The 23,208-nt window shown below is 40.6% G+C and overlaps 1 protein-coding gene and 2 pseudogenes across 17 annotated transcripts in view; 1 reads left to right on the forward strand and 2 right to left on the reverse strand.

Annotated features, from left to right (window-relative positions):
• Nucleotides 1-23,208, forward strand: part of FARS2 (phenylalanyl-tRNA synthetase 2, mitochondrial) — a 507,792-nt gene that overhangs the window by 160,660 nt on the left and 323,924 nt on the right. The window lies entirely within an intron of this gene.
• On the reverse strand, nt 4,588-5,812 carry LOC308500899 (small ribosomal subunit protein eS1-like; annotated as a pseudogene). The gene is made up of 2 exons: nt 5,807-5,812; nt 4,588-5,214 (listed from the first exon to the last, which is right to left on the reverse strand). The product of its transcript is annotated as a small ribosomal subunit protein eS1-like (transcript).
• LOC308500900 (pre-mRNA-splicing regulator WTAP-like) overlaps nt 8,297-23,208 on the reverse strand; it is a 74,360-nt pseudogene continuing 59,448 nt past the window's right edge. The window contains exon 2 of the transcript in view: nt 8,297-9,337. The product of the transcript in view is annotated as a pre-mRNA-splicing regulator WTAP-like (transcript). The remainder of the gene's footprint in view (nt 9,338-23,208) is intronic.

The raw sequence follows: 23,208 nt of genomic DNA on the forward strand, positions 1-23,208 counted from the left end.
CGTGCCAGGTATTCTTGAAGGAAATAGCAAAGTGAAGAAAAAGAAGACACCTAACTAAGATGCAGATATGTTTGAGAGATTCACAGTGGTGGTAGGATGTGCTTTAAGTGTTGGAAAATTGTATACATAAAATTTAAATATCTTGTAAAAGAGAGAGACTAAAGAAAAGGAAGAGATGATTTTAGAAAAGAAATTCTGTGTGGGCTTTGCTCTTTGAGCTTGCATTTATTACGACCAAGTTCTGCTCTGTGTTCTCAGATTTGCGTGTGTTTTGACATACTCGTATGTAGTTAAAAATTTAAACCGTGTGCCTGGTAGTCACCAACCGTAGGCAGTGTTCTAAGTACAGCTTATATTCTTCTTTCTGAGTTTATACGGCATGGGGAAAAGCTGACTATATACACTTCATCCCTCTAGTTCTACATTTTCTTCCCTTCCTTCCCCTGCCTTTTTTAAACGACTTCCAAGAAACAACAAACTTAATGATTTTAGATTCTCCTTCTTTAAAGTTCGTAGAGGTGCAGGGGTAAGTGATGAAATAACTGGAAACCAAAGCAGCTGATGGAGCAGTGACACTAGCAGACATCAGTTGAGCCCTCACTAAATGTTTCACATGTTTTCTTTTACGTGGCCTTCATCACAAGGCTCTGAGGTAGAGCTGTCATTATCCCTATTTCACAGAGCCTCGGAAAGGTGGTCAGGATCAAAGAGCTACATAGTGCCAATGCTGCTGGCCAAAGTCTTTCTGACAAGTTGACTATTACGCTGTGCCACGTGCGTAGTAAGTTGCATGATTTTGAAGTGGCTAGAAATTATTTTCAAGTAAATTATTCTAACATAGAATGAAGAACTGCAACCAAATTAAACACACAACAGCAAACAAAATTCTTACTGGTTCTGTAGTTATTTGTTACCCCTAAAGAAGGGCAGTGCCACCATGTATTAAGTTGGTGCAAAAGTAATTGTGATTTTTGCAATTATTTTTAACCTTTTAAACCGCAATTGCTTTTGCACCAACCTAATATGTTATTCCTGTGGTACAGTGCGTGTAAGTAAAAGCATGAGATTCGATTGCTAATTTGAACAGTCAATGAAAACACTTCATTGCACATTTAAGCTGACTGTGACATATATGTGTGTTTGTGCACAGAATAAGATCCGGCTCTTCCAGGTAGCTTGTAGAATTTTATTTTAATTCTTGTTTAAGTCACGGTGTCTTCACCATTGTTCTCAGAGCCGTTAGATTTGGTAATTGTGAGGTGGGTGGAGGTGACTGTTGTCACGATGTGATTGTTTTTTCCTTGAGCTGTTTTGAGGACAGTGCTAAGTCGTGTGCCCAAATACCGCGCAGCTCTCCCCAGTGGCTGACTCAGGCTGCTGATGACGGGTACGATAGTATGTAGAGCATGAGCATCTCAAACTGCCACCCAACTGCCACCGGGCTGACTGTGTGTCACCGTCATGCCAGGAAGGAATTTGCCATTTATTGAGCCCCTGTGAAATATAGAAGATGGTACATAGGCCAGGGGGAGAAAATGCTCTATAGTGGGAAATAACTTTTTAAAAATGGAATCATTTTCCTTACTTCTTTGCTAAAATTAAAAAATGGACTTTTTTGGGAAAAACTTGTAAATATCTACATGAACCAGTTTCCAGTTTTAAACAGTCTTTTTTTTTTGGTGTTCATTTGTTTGTCAGATATTTTTTTAATTCCCTCTAAGGCTATAGAAAAGCAAATAAGCGTTACCCTTGCCTTTGAAAACAGCACAGACTCCCAGACAAAAAATAAGTGGTTATAGTACCATGTGGTGAGTATTTGTAGAAGAGCAGTGAGCAGAATGGGAGGAAAGAGGGATTGGAGGAGACGTGCTAAGGCCTCGTCCTGCTTATACTCAGGACTGCGTATTATTGATAGAGGTATTGATAGTGTGCATCCCAGAATATGTTAGGTTCCTGTTTGCAAGTGGTTATGTTCTTTGCCTTTGCTCGGATGCCCAGTGGGCATGCCTAACGCTTCTTTTCCTCCTGTACAAGTGTAAATCTGTTTCCAGTTCATTCCTCTTTTTGGTAGCCAGTCTCTACAGCCACACTTACACCACTCAGTGTCACTGATCTAAGCTGGTGAACTTTCAGATGGCGTGGACCAAGATTGTATCAGCATTGTGTCATACCGGGGGTGCTGAAAAAATGTAGACAAGTGGACACTTTGGTCCATGTTGCTCAAGCAGTAGTTCGCCGTAATCAGAAGTGTCTGGACGCTGGTGGTAACCACTTTGAGCACCTCTTGGTCATTGCAGAAGTCAAACGTGACTTGTATTCATCTTTTGTTATTGGTATATATTGAGTATTACAATTCAATAGTTTTTCTTTCTTAAAATGTGCATATATTTCTTTCTTTTTTTGCCATCCTCTATATATAAGCAGACATACCATTCCTATACTTAGCATCCTTTGTATGCGAGGAACTGTAAGGCAGGCAAAGAGGAAGGCACACAAATCAAGATGATGTGATTTCTCCCCATAAAACTCTAATGTAGTAGGGAAGGTAAGATGATGTAATTAGAGCATAGGAGCTTAAGTGCCATTCTTGAGATGGAGTTTTGGGAGATGTGAAGAGGGAACTCGTGTCTATCGGTTAAATCAGTGGAGGCATCATACAGGAGGTGGCATTTGAACTGGGTCTTAAACAGTGGTTGTCAGATGTGTGCCTAGTAACCTGGGAGCTTATTTAAAATGTCTGCTTATTGAGTGTCAGATTCTGTAGGTCTGGGATGGGGACCAAGTTGTGAATTTTAAGCAAATACCTTGGATAATTCTTGTGAATGACCTGCACTCAGACCATGCCTTGAAAACCCTGACTTTAGGATAGGTAGAATATTTTCCTTAATTTTGGGGTATAATTAAAATTTCATGAACTACGTATATTTAAAGTGTACAGTTTGATCCATTTTTGACATATATGCCTGCAAAATCATCATTATAATCAAGATATTAAACGTTTCCATTAGAACCAATGTCTCTTTGGGCCCTGTTTGTAATCTGTTCCTCTCTCTACCCTTGTCTCCAGACAATTGACGGACATTTAGGTTGTTCCCAGTTTGGGGCTATTACAAATAATGCTGTTGTGAATATTTGTATAAAAGACTTTGTGTGGACATGTTTCTATTTCTTTTGAGAAAAAACGTAGTTGTGGAATGGTCTATGAATAGCAAATAGATCAATGTAATTGAATAGCGTTCAGCTCTTTTATGTTTACTGATTATTTTGGTCTTAGTATTCTATCAAGTTCTCAGAAAAGACTTAAGATTTTCTACTGTAGTTATGGACTTGTCTATTTTGCTCTTTTATTCTATCAATTTTTCTTCAAGTTTTTTGAAGCTATATTGTTAGGTGCATATACTTTTATTACTGTTAGGTCTTCTGCATAAACTGACCCTTTTATCATTATGAAATATGCATCTTTATCTCTGGTAATTTTCTTTTTCTTGAAGTCTGTTTTATTTACATTAAAATACACATTCTAGCCTTACCTATTCCGTTCCTTGGTTACCTTTATGTTGTTTTAGGTACATGTATTGTGTCTACACACATTAAGAACGGCACCATTCAGTGTTAAAACTTTTTTCTTTAAATAATCATGGACTTTAAAGAACTTAATAGGAAAACAGTATTCTTTTATATTTACCTAGTTGTTTACCATTTCTCTTGTTCTTCCTTCACTCCTGAAGATCTGTGTTTCCTTCTGATGTGCTTTCTGTTCAGTATGGAAAACGTCTGCTAGTGTTTTTCTTTTTTTTTTTTAAGATTTTTTTTTTGGGGGGTGGGGGGAAGGAGAACAGGACTTTTTATTATTGGGGAATAGTGTATACTTCCAGGACTTTTTCCAAGTCAAGTTGTTGTCCTTTCAATTTTAGTTGTGGAGGGCGCAGCTCAGCTCCAGGTCCAGTTGCCATTGTTAGTTGCAGGGGGTGCAGCCCACCATCCCTTGCGGGACTTGAGGAATCGAACTGGCAACCTTGTGGTTGAGAGCCTACTGGCCCATGTGGGAATCGAACCGGCAGCCTTCAGCGTTAGGGGCACAGAGCTCCAACCGCCTGAGTCACCAGGCCGGCCCCTCTTAGTATTTCTTATAGAACATGTCTGTTGGTTATGAGTTTCTTAGTGTTCCTTTGTCTGAGAATGTCTTTTTCACCTTTACCATGAAGGATATTTTTATTGAGTGTTGTATAGGATTTGGGATTGATAGATGTGTTTTCTCAACAATTTAAAAATGTTTGTCTTCTGCCTCTGTGGTTTCTATAGAGAAACTCATAATCATTTCATTCATTGTTCTCCTGTGTGTAATGTGTTATTTTTCTATAGCTACTTTCAAGATTTCTTTTGTTATCTTTGTTTTTAGCAGTGTGGTGTTGATGTGTTTAGGTGCAGTTTTCTTTGAGTTTACCTGTTTTCAGATTCACTTACCTTAAATCTGTAAATTTATATATTTCATCAATTTTGGTAAGTTTCTGGTCATTATTTCTTTAGATAACTTTTCTGTTTCAATTTTTTTTTCTTTTTTTTGTTTTTAAACATCCCAAACAGGTTTTATTTGTCACTGTGAAAAGTCTGAATTTTAAACAGATTCTTGGACTAGGGGCTCATATCCATCAGCTCATTTAACTTTAGCACCTGTCTCATCCCCAGTAGCTTTTCCAGAACTGCTACCTTCACCATGAAGCTCCATGAGTTTTCCCAGTTTAAACCTGGGCTTCTTCAGTATTTTGATGTTTCTAACAAAGATATCATCGAGTGGATAAACAGACTGGTAAGCCCTTTCTATGTCTTTTCCAACGCTATCTGGAATCAATTTATTGACCACTTCTTTCAAACCATTTGTCTGCACCTCTTGGGTCATGATTTCCATCTTCTTCTGGATTTGGCCACCCTGCTGATGCTGAGCATGAGAGGTTGTCCAAGTCTGATTGTTGCGTTTTTTACTAAAACCAACACAGAAGAGACGAAGCAAACAAACAGCGGTAGTCTTGACATCAACATGAGCTTCTATCATGATCGGCCATATTTTGACCATGGAGCACATTTTGTCACAGGTCAGATCCAGGCCATAGAAATTAGGCAGTTTTTGCCCTGAACATCTTCAGTAATTAACTTGAATTTCCTAAATGCAACTTCATCATTCTGTAGCTCAGCTAGGCTCACATCAAAAACATGACCCTTGAAAGGTGAAGGGATTAGGAAGCAGCTGGTAACCACAAGATGGCCTCAGGGTTTTTGAAAATTAATTTGAGGAACATATTCAATAATGTTGTAAAGATTTTGTTGGGTATCCGATGGACATGCGTCCTGTTTGGGAGACCACTTCAGGGATACTGTGGATGCCTGATCATAGCATTGTACACTAGAAGCTAAACATTAATGAATGCCAACTATAATTTTATATATATAATGTGATGGCTCAGTGTGAGGTCAGAGGGATAGTGGATGGGGGGAGGAGGGTTCACAGTGTGAGGGATATAAATGATGAACGTCTAAGTATTACCTTGTCTTGTACACCTGAAAGTAATAAATTAAAATAAATAAAATAAAATAAAATAAATGAAGTGGAAAAAAAAAAAAACATGACCCTTGAGACCATCAGATGCAATTTTGGTTCCTTAAGTTCTTGTGACTAGTGTGTTCCCAAAATTTCTTATATTGAGCATAGCTGGAGCTTTCATTTCACATTAATTTTTCTTAGAAAATGGGTCAACACTTTTTTCTTGGCTCCCTTCTTGCCACCTTTCATAAGGCACTTACTCTTGCTGACCGCCATGGAGCTGCTCAGAGAGCCAAAAGACTTTGTTTCAATTTCTTCCTCCTCTGCTTTTGGAACTCAGATTGCACCCATAATTAGATATATATATATATATATATATATTTTTATTTTTATCCCAGAAGATTCCAAGACTGCTCATTTTTTTTCTATCTTTTCTCTGTTTTTCATGTTGGATAATTTCTATTGATCCATCTCCATGTTCATTGATTCTTTCCTCTATCATTTCCAACTTTGCTGGCCTGGTCATCAAATACATTTCTTTTAATTTTAGATTTTTATTTTTAAAAATTACATTTGGTTATTTTTCTTGTTTCTAATTCTCTGCTAAGAATTTCTGTTTTTTAATTCTCTCAAATGTGGTTTTCTTTACCTCGTTTAGTATAGTTAAAATAGTTGCTTTAAAATCTCTGTCTGATAGTTCCAACATCAAGGTAATCTCAAGATAGACTTCTAATAAGAATTGGTAACCTTTTCCTTTGTAAAATCATTTTGGATTGTATGCTGAACTTGCCAGTGGTAAATTGTATATACCCTGTGTTCTGTTATAATCCTGTGGTGACTGTTGGTATTTTGTTTTAGTAGATGATCGGCCTGGTGAGGTTTAGGCCTTGTTCTGACTTGCTTCCTGTGGATGGCGAGTGGGAATCTTTGCGGTTCTGATCTGTGTGTGTCCTGCACAGGTGCATTGCAGGGGTTAGTCTGAAACCTGTGTGAATGGTACACACACATGTCTGTTCTGGTTTTCAGCTGTTACTGTGCTGGTCTGAGCCTGTGCTTTGTGTGTGTAGCTAAGGGATTAGGTTGATACTTGTGTGGGTAGCATTAGGTTCTAAAAGCATTAGAACCCTTTTGGGGTTCTCTCTGCTCCAGCTCATAGAAGTCCTTTACCTGTGTACTGAAAAACAGGTTTCTCTTTGAGTCTTAGCTGCCCATGATGTTGTGCAGCTCTGATACTGGGGCCCATGTTTGAAAACAAACAAACAAAAAACCCCCATGAAATTCATCCTGTATAGGTTACTTCTCCAAGTTTTGACTCTCAATCAAAATTTGTCTATTTGTTTACTTTTCAGAATACTCTGTTAGTTGTTTTGTGTACTTGTACAGGGATTTGAGCTGTGATCAGAGTGAGGGATAGTGGCCTTATGCCCCTTAGTGGAGCTGAACAAACACCACTAGGTTGGGTTGTGAGGACACTCCAGGAAAAAGGATAATTGCATGACAACTGTGTGGCACCAGAAAAGTGTGGCTGTATTGGATCTACTGTGTATTTAATCCATCGACTTTATGAATCAGAAATAAGCACTGTGAATTTTTGAGGTAAAACAGCCAGATGAGACTATTAAGATCTGGCCAACTCTAGCTCCTTCCCTTCCTTTCTCTCTCCCTCCCCTTTTCTCTTTTCCTCTCTCCCTTCCTTTTATCCTAACTTTCTCCCTTTTTGAAGTCAGTCTTTCAGAGAAGCAAACAAATATGTATCAGCCCCATGTGTAGGTTTTGCATTGTAGTTGCTCCAGGAGGCATATTTTCAAGCTGTCAGAATAGAGATGTCTGTTCAAATATTTACTTAGACTTTGTTCGTTTTCTCTTTTCAAAATGGATAAGATGGAGAGATTATTTTCTGATATGAAAGCAATCTATAATCACTGAAAAATTAAGAAAATAAAACATTAAAGGAAAAAAGTAATTCCATTGTCACTTAGATAAAACTTTAAAAATATGCATGTATAGAATTATCAGATATACCTAATAATATATATGTAAAATATGCATTTTACAAAAATAGAATTACACTCTGAATTTTTTTTTTTTTTTGCATAATAATAAAAATCTTTATTTAGGTTTGGTTTAGCACAGGTTAAGATATACTGGAGTCACAGAGCATTACGCATTAATAGGGTATAACAGTTCATAAAAACTGAGTAACTATGTACACAGATTTCTTAAACATTCAGTCACCTAAAGAGAAAATGCACAAATGTATGGTGGAAAAAAACTGCATCTCACACTGAAACTACTATAGGACTCCATCAGCAAGTCCAACTTTTAGTGATGCACTACTCTACTGGGCAAACTTGGCAGTCACAAACCCACATCTACGCTAACAGGTCTGAGTGGTGCCGAGGTCTAGGACCAGCGTGAGTGAGAATGCCCTCACACAGCTCAGGTTCCAGATAGCCACAGATTTATACTGACATCATTATGTTATACTTGAAGGAAAGATTTCCATTTACAACTTCACATTAACTAATATAAAAATAATCTGACCCTACACAAGATGTCCTGTTAGCAACAAAGTAATTAACTGTTACCATTTCTAAAGTGGCAGAGGTATTGAAGCAAAGGGGGAAAACAAACACACAAAAAACAACAAAAACACACCCAGGAAAAGAAAATTTTTGTGACAAAGGTATGTGTTAATTTTCTGGACCGTATCCTCTTCCATATTAAATGACACTGTATAAAAATTTGCTGGAAAAAATATTACAAAACTGAACCCTGTGCATTGACACTTGAGTCCAAGCCATTCTGAACATGACGGGAACCCACAGTTTGGTGACCTTTCCCACTCCCTGTTTTCTCCTCTTGAGGATCATGACAGAAATGGTGTGTGAGAGTTTCACTGTCCGTGGGAGAGTCTGCACTTTCATAGCCTGCACTGAGTTGGTTTACTTAACTACTACCTCCTCTGCCAGTTCTCTTCTCCGAGCTGTTGGAGACCTTATTACCATTTCCTAGAGAAGAAGGCCAGTTATCTTCAATTGTGTCCCCCTCCCTGTGAAATCCAGACCCAGGTGACCGCTGCCGGGAGGAACTGCCATTACTTGGCCCATGGGCCAGCCGAGTGAGTCTTTAAAGACCTGTGGTCTCCGCCTGTCCTACAGGCTGAGAAGCTGTAGTCCTGCTGGGACTTGGGGCTGGGGCTTGAGATGGCTGTTGTTGGCTACTGAGCTGTTGGCGTGTCTCCTTCAGTTGTTGCTGAAGAAGTAATGGTACTCTGCATAACCTGTACTTCTTCGTTAAGTTGAATGATGAAGTCATTCAGTTCATCCTGACTGCTTTTAAGCTCCTCACTATATTTCTTCTGTAAAGCCAACTCCGCTTCAACTTGTGCAATACAACCCAGGGCTTCCAAGCCCTGGTTCTCCTGGATAAGCATTCGACACTTCGCCGTTAATTTTATGCCTGTTTGGCTGTCAAGCATAAACTTCCAGGCACGTAATTCATTTTGGGCTTATTCCAGTTTGTCTTTAGTCTGTTCCAGTTCACCTTTCATTCTTAGGAAAAACAAGTTGTTGATCTCAGCTGGGCCACATTAGGCTGCTGGATTTGAGGGGTACCCTCTTCCATCTCTTGCTCTTTGGTTGATAGTTGTATTACAAGGATGTTTTCCCTGCATGCAGACTCTGCTGTTGTTGCTTTAGTTTTTCTTCTCCCTTAAGCCAGATCTGTGTACTTGCCCTCCAAAGCTTGTACATATGCTTCATACTGTTCCCATCTTAGAATTAATTCATTTCGTGTCGTCTAATTTATCTCTTCTTTTTTTCTCTTGCGCCTCTTTTGGTGTCATATCTATCTCTAATGCCCAATCTATGGTCAAGAAGATTTATCCCTATATTTTTTCCTAGGAGTTTTGTGATTTTAGCTCCCGCATTTAGGGCATTGATCCATTTTGTGGTGATTTTTGTATATGGTGCGAGTAGAGCTTCATTCTTTTGCATGTAGAAATCCAGTTGCTCCAGCACCTGGATTTGTTAAAGGAACTATTATTTCCTCACTGAAAGATCTTGGCACCCCTGTTGAAAATCAATTCACTGTAGATGTATCAGTTTATTTCTGGACTTGCGATTGTGTTCCATTGTTCTGTATTTCTGTCCTCACGTTTAGTACCGCGCTGTTTTGATTCCTGTAGCTTTGTAGTCAGTTTTGAAATTAGGAAGTGTGAGTCCTCCAACTTTGTTTTTCTATCCGTTTTTTACTCTTTGCCATAAACATGCTCAAGTCTCCCTATTTTTAAAAATTATTTTTCCTTTTTTTGTTGATATACTTTATCCTTATATTTTCTCCACTTGTCTGTCTATCTGTCTATCTATCTGTCTGTCTGTCTGTCTGTCTATCTGTCTATCTATCTATCTATCCTCCAATCATTTATTATAGCTAGCAGTCCAGTGTCTACCAACTCGTTTAAGAAATAGGACATTATACAGTTGAAGGCCCCTGTGTATCCCTCCCTGGTAGTATCTTCCCTCTTTCCCCCCTTCCTGTGAGCAATTACTAATCTGAATTTTGCTTTACTATCTTGATTTTTATTATAGTTTTAATATGTATTTTGTAAAACAAGTTAATTTTTGCTGTGTTTTAAACTTTAACAGATGGGATCACATTATACATCCTTTTATGACTTTAGTTTTTCATGCAATATTGGGAAGTTCATCTGTGTTACATGTAGTAGAGTTTTAGTACATTCATTTTTCAGTGCTTAAATTCTTTTGGATAAATATACCAGTTTATTCATCCATTTGTTAATGGGCACTTGATTGTTGCCAATTTTTTTACTATTACAAATGCTACTGCCAAACATGTTGTACATCTTGTATATATAGGTGTAGGGATTTCTCTAAGGTATATTTTATTTAGCAGTGAAATAGCTAAATCAGTACTTATGAACATCTTTCATTTCATTGGATAACACTGGATTCTCTCCTAGAGCAATTGGCCCCTTTCTACTGACTTGAGCCTGTGTGAAAGTTCTTGTTGCTCTGCATCCTCTTCACCATTTGACTTACACAAAGTAGGTTGCACTTTGCCAGGCTGCTGAGTTTAAAATCGTATTTCACTGTGGTTTAATTTGCATTTTGCCTAATTACTATTAAGGTTGAACACATTTTTATATATTTATCTGACACTTAATAGTTTTTCTTTTGTTCATTTTTGGGTGAACTTTCTGTTTGTCTTTTTTTTAATTGATTGGAAGAAATTCATCATTTATTCTGATTATAGTGGTCTCTCTCCCTTTACAAACGGGGGATACCTTCCAAGACCCCAGTGGATAAAACCACAGGTAGGACTGAACCCTATATATGAGGTCTGACAATTAATTTCGTGAACTCATCCTAGAAAAAGTGCGACGTACCTCATTGCTGAATATCACTACAGTCACCTTTGAAGTACTCCCCTTCGGAAGCTATGCACCAATGCCAGCACCTAGTCCACCCTTCAAAGCAATTTTGGAGCTCTTTTCTGGAATGGCCATCAGAGCTGTTGTCATATTACCCTTGATGTCCTGAATGTCAGCAAAATGTCTTCCTTTCAATATTTCCTTTATCTTCGGATAAAGAAAGAACTCACTGGGGGGCCAGATCAGTTGAGTAGGGAGGGTGTTCCAATACAGCTATTTATTTACTGGCTAAAAACTCCCTTACAGACAGTGCCGTGTGAGCTGGTGCATTGTCGTGATGCAAGAGCCATGAATTGTTGGCGAAAAGTTCAGGTTGTCTAACTTTTTCATGCAGCCTTTTTAATACTTCCAAATAGTAAACCTGGTTAACTGTCCAGTTCGTACAAATTTATAATGAATAATCTCTCTGATATCAAAAAAGGTTAGCAACAACATTGCAACAAGTTTGCGAACTTAATTGTCTGACCTTGTATATTTTTTCCTATACAAACATAGTTATGGTAAAGTTTAATTTATATATTAGGCACAGTAAGAGATTAACAACAATAACGAATAATAAAACAGAACATTTATAACAGTATACTCCAATAAAGTTATGTGGTCTCTCTCTCTCAAACTATTTTACTCACCCTTCTGATGATGATGATGTGAGATGATAAAATGCTGTATTAAGTCAAGAACTTTTATCTTTTCACTTCAAGGAAGGACTTTATGGCTTTTTTTGGCATATCCAAATTGCTAGTATGACTCCTCTTGTACTTTGGGGCCATCATTAAGTAAAATAAGTGTTACTGGAACACGAGCGCTGTGATACCACGACAGCCAAGCTGATAACTGCGATGCCATTCAGTGACTAATGGGCAGGTCGTATATACAGCGTGGATACGCTGGGCAAACGGATGATTCACGTCCTGAGTGGGATGGAGAGGGACGCCCAAGATTCCATCACGCTGCTCAGAATGGCGCACGGTTTAATACTTAGGAATTGTTTATTTCTGGAATTTTCTAGTTAATATCTTTGGACCGAAGTTGACCATAGGTAACTGAAACCATGAAAAACAAAACCATGGATGGTGTGGGAGGGACTATTATACTAATCATCTGTCATTTTTATACATTACAATTGTATTCTCCAGGTTTGTGGCTTTTCTTTTTTTTTCTAAGTTGCTCTTTCATAAATGGAATATACATATTTCTTTCTTGAGTAGCTTTAGGTTTCTTTATATAACATCATTCTCCAAAATGTCACCTTGTTAGGGAATGTGAGTGGGTGTAAGTTGACAAGTTCGGCAATGATAACCCTTCTGCTTGTCATGCTTGATTCTGGTAGTTTGAGCCTCTGATGGTATTGCTGTATCATTTATATTTTCAGCATGGGGATTCTGAAGATTTAATGGCTTTCAAACCTCTACCCTCTGTCTCCTAACGCTGTCAGTTTTGGTCCCACTGTGCCCCCCTTTTAGTTGGGAAGGTGTGCTCCAGACTGCGCTTGCTTGACTGAAAATGGAGCTTGGGGTTTGCTTGGTGACTGCAGCTGTACTGTTTGCACAGAATTTTATTTATTTCCTGGAATATTTTTTACTTCTTTCTAATCCTGCTCAGCATTTCTTTTATTGCAATGAAAGTAAAGGTTGTTGGTAGCTTGATTCAAGTCGTGCCATGTGTATCCATTTCTGATATTTTTGCAGCTGTTATCATATATGTTGCACAGTATCTGCGGCATAATTGTAATGCATATACTTCTGGAAAGCAGAGACTCTGTTCTGTGAATTATTTTCAATGTCTGAGGTCTTGTGTATTTGGCAAATATAAGGCAATTGTCATTTAATTCCTCAGTCTTTCCCCCTTCAATGTAAACTGAATTTTCCATTTTTTTTCCAGCTGTTTTCCTTTTTCCTATTTTCTCCCCCATTCATGAGACAGTAACCCCAATGATATAATCCAACTATTAGCTTTTGAAAATTTGAAGCTGATGGAGAAGTTTGTGAGTTTCCAAATAAGAGGTTCAGAGTGGAAAGAAATGGACATTTGGCAATTTTGGATTATTATAAATGGTCATTTCTTTCGTCAGACTCCATTATTGCTCCCAGGTCTTGCCCTACTCCTTGCACTCTGCCTGTGACTTAAGCACTTTCCACTGTGGGAAGATTTTACTTCCTCTGCTGTGCTGTTGTTTGGCTTGGCCACCTGACTACTTTGGCTAAAGGGACTTGAGCAGATGTAATACAAACAGAGACTTGAAATGTACTTGGCAGTTGGTTTTGTCCTCTTCTGTTTCCACCTTTGTTACGAAATGAACATGCATCGCCTGCTGGTTCTAGAACAGTAAGAAGCATGTGGAGTGGACCTGAACCACCCCGGAGCCCAAAGCCCAGCTCAGTCTGGACCAGCTGAGCCCCAGCCCACTATGCGTGGCTGTTACACACCACTGAGATTTGTAGTGGTTTGTCTGTCGCAGTAGCTGTCTGACAAAATGTGCCTTGTGGTTGTCTTGCATATTTTTTCTCAGCTTACCCATGGGTTATGGTGTGCTTAAGATTCTCTCTTCCAATACAATTACACAGAATTTATTTATTTCTTTCGAGTTTTGTCCTCACTGCCTCCCTTTCTAGCTTAGTGAGAAAGATGGTTTGACAAGAGCTTGACTTTTTCTCTTTTCCTCCCTCCCCGAGAAGCCATTGAAATAGATTCCCAGTATTTTAATTTGTGTAGTGGTTGTTCCCTAAGCTAGACAGAGATTGGGGGCGGTATTTGTCTAGAAGGCCCTTCCCATTAGAATCCCATTGGAGTTTTTTAAAATACTACTGACATGGAATATTGTGTGCGCATGTGTGTGCGCCCGCTTTCTCAGTATAACCTTTTTAGTGCTAGGTGTCTGACCTTAATGAGTCTCAGGTAGAAAACTCGAGAATCACTAGAATGTAAGCTTCTTGAGAACAGGGAATTTTTTGATTTTGATCACTGTTGCATTCCTGATTCCTAGAAGAATGCCTGTCACGCCATAGGCACTCAGTATACATATTACAAAATGAATGATGGGTACATGAGTGGGTGGCTACCCCTGCCTCACTCATCCTGATGTTTACTATTCTTTCTCCAGGTTCATTGAAGCAGTCAAATGTGGAGGGAAACTGCCCCATTTCCCGGGCTGGCCGTTGGCCTCTCTGCCCTCAGCTGCTCAGTGCCATTCCTGAGTTAGCAGGAAGATGCTGAAGGAAGCACAAGGGCTTCCAAGAGAAGAGCTGCCCATAGTTAGGCCCAGCCACTGGCTGTATTGGAGGTCCTGGCCAAGTCCCGGGCTTCTCAGTGTCTCTTCATCTGTGAAATCAGCCACCTAGGTGATACAGCCTCTAGATTTCCTTTTAGTTTTCACATCCCATGATTCAGCCTCCTAAACAAACCAGAGATGTTTTTAAGACTAATAAAAACCACAGGAGAAGTTTTATTTTATAGCATCATATGAAAAACTTCATCCCAGCAGGACTGTGGTGTATGTGGTGGGTTAATCAGGTTTCTTCCTCATACCTCCTTAAAGAAATTCTCAGAGACTTAAAAAAGAAAAAAAAGGTGCTCGTATAATTGAATTTTATTTAAACTATTTATGAAACTCTTACTTCATGGGATCATTGCAGCAGCTTTGCAGGCAGGTAGTGATGTGTTTTCAATGGCTCGATTTTATTTTCTCGCTTGCAAAGAAGCAATTTGGAAGTTTAGGAATTATTTATGGTACTGTGGGGATAAACACAATCTGCTAAGTTATTTTTCTTGTGTCATGTTTTTTTAAGATCTGTTTCTGTATGTTGGGCTAGAAGCAGTGGCTTCATGAAATGGCCATTTTGTTATGTCTATCGGCAAAATGAAGTTATGTCATTAGGCAAAATTTATGCCAGATTTTCAAATTGTGTTTTTCAGTTGGGGTAATTCAGGAGTTGGTCAAGTGTAGCAGTTCTCACAGTACATGAAATAGAACACTGAATATTATTAGGTGTTTAACAGAAAACAAGATTTGATATCCAACTAAACGTGGAAAAGAGTAACAAGTTGAAAAAGTTCTATTGCTCTCTTTCAGGAAAGCATCTCTGAGTTAAGGAAGAACTAACTATGCTAAAAGATGGAGCGAGCAGCATTTCCTAAGCTTAGTTGACCCCAGAATCCCTTTATGAAAGGTCCTTTCTGTGGAGTGTATCTTAGGAAGGACACTTAGGGAAATGCTTGACCATTGCGGCTGGGTTGACAGTAAACTAGGAAGCGAATAGAAGTGTCTTTGGGGGAAGTAACACCAAAGGATAGTAAGATATTCTTTTTTCATTTTACCTTGTTCAGTACCTTCAATATGAGGGGAAGCAGCTGATATTAACATACAGAATTTAGAACACTCATTTGGTATTTTAGACTATTTGTCTGTGGAACCCTGGAAATTAAGGGTTGTGGGCTTTGAAGTCATTACGAAGGAAACTCTCTCAATATCCATTATTCAGTACTTCCATTTATTAGAATCAGCCTTAGCTGTCTTTGTCCACCCCTTTAGCAAACGTTTTGTAAGTCTGATGTGGTAGGCCCCATGTTTGGCCTGCAGATACAGAGGTCATTTCTGCCTGGGAAGGACTTCCGGTCCACTGGTGGAGACTGACAGGTCACCTTCTAGGGCCCTGGTGCCGTGGAAATCTGTAAGGAGTAAAGTGTTCCTGGAGGGGCTAGGTACGGCTTCACCGAGGTTATAATGCTTGAACTGAGCAAAAAAGATTGAGTAAACCTAGTGATGGGCGTAGAGTGAAGAGGAAATCTTTTCTAGGCCAAGAGCGTAGCTAGTGCAGAGACACGAAGAGTGGAAGGCAGTGCTCCTTCTTCTGGGATGACCAATTAGTCTTAGAAAACCCAGGGCACATGTGAGTCACGTAGAGAAAACTGAAGTCTCCTTGGTAGTGGTCAGCTCTGCAAGGGCTTGGAAGGCAAAATAAAAGACCTGAAATCTCATCCTTCCGGTAGTAGCACACGGTTAAAAGATTTTAAGTAGGAAAGAGACATGGTCAGGTTTGTGTTTTAGAGACTAGTGTTACTGTGGACAGTGAGTGGAAGAAATGTCCGTTGAAAGGCAGGGAGACCAGCGGGGCAGTGCAGACTGTAAACGGGAGTGGGAGCTGAACAGGGGCAGGAGGGAGAGGGGGACCAGACTGGAGTGAATCAGGAGTCACCGCCAGGCCATGTGCTCAGGGCCCCACTGTTGGCACGATGAAGAGGTCGTGGATGTGGCAGTCATAGTTCTGGCTGCAGCGGTCCCAGGTAGAACTGCTGCTCGGAACCTTTGGGTGTACCTCACCGCCATACGCCCTCCAGAGAATTAGAGGGGAATTTCATAGCCCCCCACCCCACCTTCTTTACCTTCAGAGGCCTGAACCATCAATAACTAGCATAACTTCTTTCTCCTCATGGAGGCATTTTTTAAGAGAGAGGAGGCAGATCTCCTCTGAAGTTCAAGTAACATTTCTGTTTTAAAAAGAGCTCTTCTGAATTGTGTAGGCTTCGAGCCCTACAAAACCTGGATGCGTTCCTGGATGAAATGCATGTGCTGAAGATGGTTCTTACCTTTTCTAGACCATTGTTCTGGCCGTCCTGGAACAGGCTTGCTCTGATCCTCTGAGGCCAGGTGTGACTGCCCCTGGGAGAACAGCTGGTTGATGAGTTGGCTACGTTGGTTGTGTGTCCCAGAGACATGCCTCTCATGGAGCACACCTGAGTGGTCTCTGTGTAGCTCCTTTTCTTTGGGTGTGGGACTTTGTAGTTGAATCATTTGATTGAAGCCATTTTTCCTTGTTCGTGGCTGGTTACTTCTCTGTTAGCCCTTGAGGGTGCTGGGTGTTGGAGCTGCTCATTAGTTGCACTTAAATTCTTTGCCACTGGGGAAAAGCTGGGGAACAGAAAGGACGGGATCTCATGGGACTTGCTTATTCTGCTCCTTACTGGCTACTACTGCCTGGTTTCCTTGACCACCGTGAGGGAGATGTGCGTGTCTGTACAGAAAATGTGAGGATCTTTTGGTCAGAAAGATAGACCTGCACTGACAAATATCAGTACGTAATCTATAAAACGAGAATAATAATATGTACCGCCTTGGTTTGTGATGAAGAGAAATGAATTAATGCATATAATGTGCTTAGTATGGTGTCTGGTGCATAGTAAGTGATCAAAAAGTATTAGATCCTTTCTCCCCTCACTTTAACCCTTCTGTCATGCGGGAGACCCTGCTCGCTGCTCCATTTGTCGTGCGGGGGACCCTGCTCGCTGCGCCATTTGTCGTGCGGGGTCTTCTGCAGGGTCTCTGCTCCCACTCCCCACATAAGAACACAGGACATGGTGAGGCCAAAAAGGAACAACCACGGAGCCATAGGTAGGGGAGTCATATCACTATATTCTCGCTGGCGGCATCCGCCTCTCTGCAATCCACTCTTGCAGGCTCAGCCACCATCTTCTTGCTAGCCCCCATTTCCTGCTAGTGTAGCCACAGCAGTTATATTAGTGGCCAATGGCTCACTGGTTACAGCTGACGGCCAACTAGCCACAGCTGATGGCCATCCAATCACAGTTGATGGCCATTTACTACCTGAGCCAGCACCTTTCTATGTGAGGCCGAGAGCCTGGAAATTGCTTTCTGGGGTTCTGTCACCACACCTTCCATCCTGCAGGGAATGTTAAAGTGGGAAATCATACTGTGAATACCCTGAAGTTACTTGTCAACTTTTTTCATCATTTGTGTAGGGACATTTGGGGTGGGAGGATGGTGGGGCAAGGGAGAGTAATTACATTTTTCATTAGATTCTCAAAGAGTTCTGTGGCTTAAAAAAGTTAAGAACCACGGTCTGGTCTAATACCCTTATTTTGTATATGAGGAGTTAATGTTGTCTAATGGGGCAGTTTTGGTTGTGTGTGATGGGGAACCAGAGCAGATCTGATTTGAGAGGCATGGAACGATTCCTGACTAATAATGCCGTCTGCCTTAAAGGCCTTATTAAGATAAGTGCAGTTTGTTAGGTGAAAGCACCTGTTACCCAGGAGGTCAGAATATTCATCAAATGTTTATTGAGGAAAGGGTGAGGTAGGTAGGTAGCCTTTGTTGGAAAGGTAGATGCTTGGCTAGTGAGGATGAGTGAGGCAGAGCTCCTGTCTTCGAGGAGCTAAGGGTCTGATGAGGGAGATAGCACACAGAGCACACGGCGCCCAGGAAATGTGTTATCACACTACGTGGAGAGCAGGTGGGAGTCAGCGAAGTTGCCCTGAAAGAGTTTACCTAAAAAGGTGTTACTTCACCTTGATCTTGCAGAATGCTTAGGACATTGCCGGGATAAGAAAATATATGGGGCCTTTTTTGCAGAAAGGGCAGTGTGTTCAGAGATACAAACTTCTGAAAGATCTGGAATGTTTGAGGACGGGGAATTTCCGTGTGATTGGGGCAGTATGTGTGTGGGGCGAATCCAGAGGGGCCTGGAGTGTGATGGACGTTGTTTGCAAAGTTTAGGAGTATGGGCTTGGTACTGATTATTGCAGCCAGTAGGGATTTCTTTGGGAGGGTGAGGGATGGGCAGAGTAGAAGGCAGCCTGTCTGTTTACTGTGTAAATTTATTTTCTAGGTAACTCATTCACTTAGGGGCTGGCGGACAGGTATGTGTGTGCACTCTTCCTCTTGCTTCTTTCTTTCTTTCTTTCTTGCTTTCTTTCCCTCTCTCTCTCTCTCTCTGTATCTCTGTCTCTCTGTCTCTGTCTCTCTGTCTCTGTCTCTCTCTCTCTCTCTCTCTCTCTCTCTCTCTCTCCCGCCCCCCTGTCTCTCTTTCTTCCTTTCTCCTTCCAGTTTTTAATGAAAATACAAATGTATATTCTGTTTCTTCCTTCTTAAAAAAAGTAGTATACTATATTATTTTGCAATTTTCTCTTTCACTTACAATGTATTTTAGAGATCTTTGTAGGTTGGAGAGCATACTCATTCATATTCATAAATGCTTGCTTTTCCATTCAGCGTATGAGCCATAATGTATTGAACCAATGCAGAGTTGATGGGCATTTTGTGTGGTGTCCAGTCTTTTGCCATTAAAACAGTGTTTCAGTGAGTAAATGTGTGCACATGTCACATTTCATATGCAGGTATCTCTGTGAGATTTGTTTCTTGAAGGGCAATTGCTAGGTCAAAGGTTATATGTATTTATAATTTTTATAGACGTCATGCCTGTCACGTGGATCTGACAGATAACTGTGTCAGGCTGCCTGTTTCCATTCCTCCCTGTGGTGTATGCGAGTGCTTGTTTCCTCACACCCCACCAGCGTGTGTGTGAGTAGGCATTTGCGTGTTTGCCAATCTGACAGATAAAAACTATACCTAAAGGTCATTTTAATTTGCGTTTATTGTATTTTGTATTTTCTTTTGTCATTATTTATTATTTACTTATTATATCATTATTTTTATAATTTTGATATTTTATTTCTATTTGTATTTTCTTTTCATGTGTTTAAGAAGCATTTTATTTTCTCTTCTATGAATAATCCTCATTTTTTTTCTCAGTAGAGATTTTTAAGTAGGGAAATGATATGATCAGATTTAGTTTCTTTTTCAAGAGAATTCCAGAACAGTGAAGAAGTGGTAGTAGGAAGATGGCTGTTAATCCAGAAAATGCTATCGTGATTTTCAGCGGCCACAGTAGAGACTGAGAAGAGAAGGTAGATGCAAGGATATTTCCGGGGTGCGGCAGCCGTACCCGTGTGTGGATTGGACGGGAGGAGGGTGAGCAAAAGGGAGACACTGAGGCCAGTGCTGAGCTTGTCTCGGGGATTCGTGGTGCTGTTTTACAGCTGGAGAGAGAGGGGTGTGGAGGCTGTTTGAGCGCTTAAGTTTGAAGCGCCTCTGAGACATCTGGGTAGACATACCTAGGAGACGGCTGGGCGTAAACCATTGGCAAGTGCAGCTTCGTAAGCGATTTTGGCATTGTCAGTGTTAAAAGTCATGAAATTAAGGGAATGTAAGAAAATCACCATAGAGAGAGAAGAGAAAGGCCAAGGGATATAAGGTTTCAGAAAAACAAATATTCTCTGAGGTTCCTTTATCTTTTGAAATCAGTAGAGTTCATTGGCATAAAGGGAGAATTTTCACGTGGTTCAGGTCTTCATTCATTCATTCTTTTTTTTTAACTTATTGGGGTGACAATTGTTAATGAAATTACATAGATTTCAGGTGTACAATTCTGTGTTACATCATCTATAAATTCCATTGTGTGTTCACCACCCAGAGTCAGTTCTCCTTCCGTCACCATATATTTGACATTCATTCATTCTTCATCCATTCCTTCAACATTTACTGAACACCTGGTACTATCAAGTAGTGATAGAAATGTAAAGCTGGAGATGGTCCCTGCCTTCATGGATCTCGCAGTGAGATGGAGAACGTGGACAGGTAAACCGCAGCTATGGTGCAACACGACACTGGCTCGGAAAAGGGGCGTGCGTCGTGCTGTGGGAATAGGGAGGTGGCATCCCGTGTGCCTCGGGGAGTCTGCAGAAAGCCCTCCTACTCTGAGATGTGAAGAATAAATGAGAGTTAGTGGTGAAGGGTCTGGGGAAGGGGAAGCAGGAGGATTCCCTGTGCGGGGCCAGGACCGGCAAACGTGTTTCGTGAGGTAAATGTTTTAGGTTTGGCCGTCTGTCTGGTCTCCATTGCAGAGTCAGGTCTGCCATTTTGGTGTGAGAACAGCTATAGACACAGGTGAGTAACTGTGTGCAGCTGTGTCCCAATAGAGCATTACTAGGGACACTGAAAATTTCATAGAGTTTTCACATGTCATGAAACAGTATTCTCCTTTTGATGTTCTCAACCATTTAAACATGCAAGATTCATTCTTGTCCTGTAGTGTGCTGGCTGCTGTTCCAGGCAAGAGAAACATGTTCAAAGGTCGAGGACAAGAGAAAGCACACGGAGCTTCTTAGCAGGTCTGCCCGCCTCCACGTCTCCAGTCTGTCCTGCATGTAGTCACGCGGTAGATCTGGGCCACCTCTCACTAGTTCTGTGCTCTCTGAGTGACTTTCAGTGATTCTCCAGGAAGGCAACTGAGATCCCCCCTCATGGCCTGCTTTGTTTGCCTCAACTTCTTTTAGACACAGTTCTACTCCACTGATAGGAACATAATATTTTAGATAACAATCGGAGGTGCTGTAACGCTGAGGGCTTCCTAGGTCACTGCTGCTTCCTGTATATGCACACAGAGTTAGCTTTCATTCTGAGCTTTGTGTATATTTCCTGGAAAAGTTGCTTTTGGATTAATTTACACATAAAAGTCCTATATTTTCATCTCATTTTTATCCTGCCACTTCAGGTAGAGGGAAATAAATGAAAAAGTCTTCATGTGTTGACTTCTAAGACTTTATTACCTTAGACAGCTTCATTATGTTTGTGGAAATCTAGTGTGCTTTGAAGGAATTAATCTAGCCTTACTCGCAATCTGTATATGTTTACACAGAGTGAACAAACATTGCATTACGTTTCATGAAAATTCAATTATTCGTGTCTTCAGGAAACATGTTCTGCTTAGTACTTAATTCTCAAATAAGTCAGTATGATGGTTCTTGAACCGTCATAAGAATTTGGGATTTTGAGCTTACTGTTTACTTTTATAATCCATGGAGATGTGGCTCGTTGAGACTTTTCATCATCACAGCCCTGACCCTGTATTTGAGGTTATGGCAATCTGTGTCAGTGGTATGGGCTAATATATGCTATTATTCCTGCTAGATTTTTCTTGGAATTAAGAGAAGTAAAGTTTAGGCTAATTCTCTACACAATTAATATTTTATCTTGGAATCTACTGTGTATGGAATCTATGTGGACTCTGTATGATACCTTACTGTTTCTTCCACAAGATTGTAACCTTCTTGAGGGTAGGAAACATACTTAATTCATACGTGTTAGTGGTTGCAGTATTTAAAACTCCTGAAGAAATGCTAAGTGGGGTTTTCAGCAGGCAGCAGTGGAGTGGGGTGTTGCGTGGCCAGGGGAAGATCTGAGTCAGGCTGTGTGCCCCATAGCTTGCAGTCTTTGAGGAGCGAGGTGTAGTTGGGCGTAGCACAGGATGGGAGTTGAGAATGGATAGGAAAGGTAGATTGGGGCCTAGACCCGGAGGCACACAAGGCCATATTTAAGGGTTGGGAATGGGGAACCCCTGGAAGTTTCTAAACAAATCCTGTGTTGAGATCAGCGTGTCATATCTGGTGCTTCCCGGCGTGGCCTTTCGCTGCCCCTCTAGCTTTCCCTCCCACTCTTATCTGTAGGTACTCCCTGCTCTCAGGAGCTCTGGAATGTGCCTTGTGCACTGTTCAGTGTTTCCCAACGGACACTAGGTGTTCCCAGCACTGCTTGTCAGAGTGTGCTGTAATTTGTTTATTGCTCTGCCTCCCCACTATTCATGAGTTGTTGAAGAGAGATCAGGCTTCTTGATTTCTGTGTCCTCAGTGCTTCACACACGCCTCATCTTTAGTAGATACTCAGCAGATATTTATCGAGTGTGTGGATGGGTGAATGCGTTTTGGCACAAAACCTCCACTTTGTCCTGCAAGATAGATTGGATGGAGCGAGATGAGGCAGTGAGATTGGCTAGGGGCATCATACAGTAGCCTAGGAGAGAGATGTTGAATTGAATCTGTGGCAATAGAAATTCAAGGGCGGAAATGGATTCTGGAGACCTGAGGAAGCACTTCGAACTGACAGCGAACAAACGGATCAAATGGATGTCCTGAAGAAGCCCAGAAAAGCAGGAAGTAAAGATGGGGCCCCTGAAACGCACCCCTTCCTGTCATATTTTGTTGGGGAATGGGGAAGCCACTCTATATATCTGATAATTCGCTTAACTGAGGATTAACTGCTTTGGTTTGAAAAACTCTATTACTGAAGGTTGCACAGCCGAGTAAATAGTGGAATACTAAAGCACCCTTTGTTTAATTATTCCGTTTACTTAGATCTGATCATAACACAGTTCTTTAAAGGCTATGAGATAGCAATGTCTGTAAATATAGATATGTCTGGATAAAACAAAAATCGCAGGGCAAAAGGTAAAAGAAAAATAAAATTAGGAAAATAATAAAGGGTTAAGGTGGCACTAAAGAAGTACACATTTATATCAGTTGCTATAAGGAGACACAGATTTGACTCTACATGCCTAATGGTAAAAGGAAAGTGGGAAACATAATACTG

This window comes from Rhinolophus hipposideros, assembly GCF_964194185.1.
Source record: "Rhinolophus hipposideros genome assembly, chromosome: 8".
In the NCBI taxonomy this organism is placed as follows: Eukaryota; Metazoa; Chordata; class Mammalia; order Chiroptera; family Rhinolophidae; genus Rhinolophus; species Rhinolophus hipposideros.